The sequence below is a fragment of the Lycorma delicatula genome, chromosome 1, assembly GCF_047948215.1.
Source record: "Lycorma delicatula isolate Av1 chromosome 1, ASM4794821v1, whole genome shotgun sequence".
Lineage (NCBI taxonomy): Eukaryota > Metazoa > Arthropoda > Insecta > Hemiptera > Fulgoridae > Lycorma > Lycorma delicatula.
Window position 1 is genome coordinate 188,767,514 of NC_134455.1, and position 3,505 is coordinate 188,771,018.

Here is a 3,505-nt window from a genome sequence, read left to right on the forward strand (position 1 = left end):
TTTTTTAGTTAAAATGAACTCTATTGTTTTATGTAGTCGTTCCAAAAATGATGTAAGTGTGAGAAAAAATGATGCGAATAATGCATTTATACATAGCTGTTGGGAGATTGATATAACCAGAGATGAAGTTTGTATAAAAATTGTAAATTCAAATACAAAAACGTATGAATTCGGATCATACGGAGTTTGATAATTCAAAACCTTTTCGCCATCCATACCAAAAAAACACCAGCTACGTAATAATTTTGATAAGTTATTGAATCCTGATACGAAAATTAAAGATATTACATTTATTTTAGTCAGTTTATTAATAAAGTTTTGTTTTTTTACAACATCTTTTGTAAATTCTTGTTTTTCAAATATCTTATCGGTTAAAAATATTCTAATTAATTTATTTAATTTTATTATGATAACTTTTAATTTGTAACGATTAAGAATGATGTAGGTATTGCAAACAAAAGAACTAGCCATTATTGATACTATGGATGCGGTATGAACAAAATTTTTGTTTGACATATAATCAAAAAGTACTTCCGAACAAAGAATCACCTGACTTAAATCTAAAAATATTGTGATCAGGCAGTATAAAAAAAATAGTTTATCAAATTTTTTATATTTTTTCGATAATCCTGATATGTAAACGCCAGTCAAATTACTAAACGTTACAAGGTTTGAAAAGTACCTTTGAAAATATTCTGACATAATAGAAGAAGATAAAAAGAAGATTAATAATAACCAATAAGAATGCTAAGAATTGCACGTACTGATTTATACGATATATTGATTATTTTATAATGAATAAAATGTGTCAATTTTCTGTAATTTTAGCAGTGAAATACTGTAACGTAAAATTCAGGCCGGATTACTTGTAAATGACAACAGATCGGTGTAATCTTGTTTGATTAATGCTGGGTATGGTCACTTACCCTTCGAAAAAAAGGTTAATTTGTAATGATGCAATAATAGATATGCTATTAATAGAATTAAGAACTTTTAAAAAATACTTAATTATATAGTAATATAAAATAATTTTTATGTAAGTTTAAGTAATAGTAAAAAAAGTTTAATAAAAAAGTAAAAAACTTTTGAAAATTATTACTTTAAACACGAATCAAAAAAACAACTGCATACAAAATTATACACTTTGTAATTTAAAAGTTGTGTACCTTTATTTATTTATTAATAGTACACACAACTGATTATAAAAAATGCAAGAGTTCAATTGTATATTTTTTTCTCGGAAAATATAGCCGGGATGACTATAAAGGAGAGTCTAGTGATCAGGTAAAAAATGGGTGTTTTCTAATCAAATTTTTACGTTTTACGGTTCCAACTACTTGATCTAGACCAAAAAACATATATACGCGTTTCTATGTACTTAACGTACAAGCCATTGTGTCGCATTACGACATAAGGACTGCTTTTGTTCTTATATATCAGGATTGACCGAACCGATTTTCTTCAAATTTGGCTCAAATATTTTTATATATAGGGCGTTGCTAATATTAATTTTTTTTTAAATTCGTTAAGCGAGTGAAGGGATATCGCAAAAAAACTAATTTTGATTTTCTTCGTAGACATTTAAGAGAAAACTTATAAAAAATTCTTTACCTACAATGCATATATAAATAATCGAAAAATTCTTTTCCAAAAAATCAACCCCACTTCTTAAAATTGAAATATTTGTTTTTTTTGTTCTTTTCCTCTATCTCCCTTCGATTTTTATGTTTTAAAATTATGTTTTGTATTTTATGAACCATGTTTGGAGCTATCAAAATTGTTTACACTTTTCTAAAATTGTAAACCACGGATCTAAAATACAGAAAAGTTTTTGAAAATTTTCTTTTTCTTATTTTAACCTTTATTGGTGGGATTGTTGAGATTTAGAGAATTTGCTTAAGTAGAGTTGTTAAGCTTAACCTATACATAAATAATTTTAAAAAAAATGTTTCTTAAATATTTTAAACACTCTTCAGCTCTAAAAATATATACTCTGTTTTTTGCTCTAAATCTTTTAATTTTTGTTATAAATATCCGGGACAGTCGTGCATTTGTTTGCCAGCTTTTATATATTTTTGAAATATAAAAAATAGAAGTTGTATGAATTCTTAAAAATTTTGATAAAACTTTAATCGGTATATTTCTTTGTTCTATGATTATAAAAAAATCCTTTTATCCTTCTTAATGTTTCTCCCTTCAGTTCTTTACTGCTTCCACAGTGTGTATCTTTTAGAGTTTGTGTAAATGTGCCAATCATGTACTCCCTGTAGAACTCCTTCCTTCAAAACAGTTTTCCATTATTCATTTTATTTTACTATCATATCTCAGTACATGTTCAATTAATTCATTTTTGTTTTTGTTAGACTTCTTCAGAATTTCTTTTCTATTCTTTTCAGAACTTCCTTATTAGTCACTGAATTACACTATTAATCACCTGCATTCTTCTGTAGCTCCTTATTTCCTTTATAAAGACTTCTTTTTTCCTCTGACTACCCTGACCGCTTACTGTAATTATATTTTTGTAATTATACTACTGACATAAGTTTGTAAGAATCTTTTCTGAATTTTCACCAGTGATATTATGTTTATTTTCAAGAAATTCTTCTATAAACACAAAGCTTGCTTATTTTGTCTGTTTTATTCTTCAAATTATGTCATTAATGCAATGGCTTTTTAATGGTAATTTGGCTTCCTAAATAACCAAATACTTATTCTTTTATATTTTTCAAATTTAATACAACATGTGAGTTCTATTTCGTGCTACATGCCATTATAATGGCTTTCGTATTATTTTTCTTAACTTATTTTATTCCTTGTTACTTCCTTCACTTTTCCAGCTAATAATTAATTTCCTGTATATTTTCCACTATAATGACAATATTAGCAACAAAAGTGTGACATATATATATATATATCTTCTTCCCTTGTAATTTTATTCCTTCAGTTGTTTCCTTTGATAAAGAAATATGAAGACTTCCTATGCCCTTTTCATTTATAAATAGTTCCAAATAATTTTTCTATTTCCTTATTTGTTTATTATTTACTCTTGTTTTCTTTAAATTTAAAATATTTTTCTCCACTTTAGATTGTAAAATGCTTTTTCCACATCAACAAAAATGCTATAAATATGTCTTTGTCCTGATTTAAGTAGATGATAATAATCTGTACTGCCCTTTTAGATATCCATTAATTTGATCTTTTTGTTTGTTTTTTTTAGTTAAATAACTAATTTATATTCCTTACACATGAAAAATAATTATCATTTTTTGTGTATTTTATTTGATTTATTCTTTTTTCTTCATTTTCAGTGAGAGCTGAACTAAAATAATTGAATTTTTGGTATTAGTTGCTGTCAGAATAAAAATGTATCTCATTTCTAATTTTATTACATTAAGTTAGTTTATTAATCTTTGGAAACAATGAAAGAATTTGAAGAACTGTAATTAAAAATTATTGTTATTATTATTTTTATTACTATTATCATCTTCTGGCTTTCCACCAGATT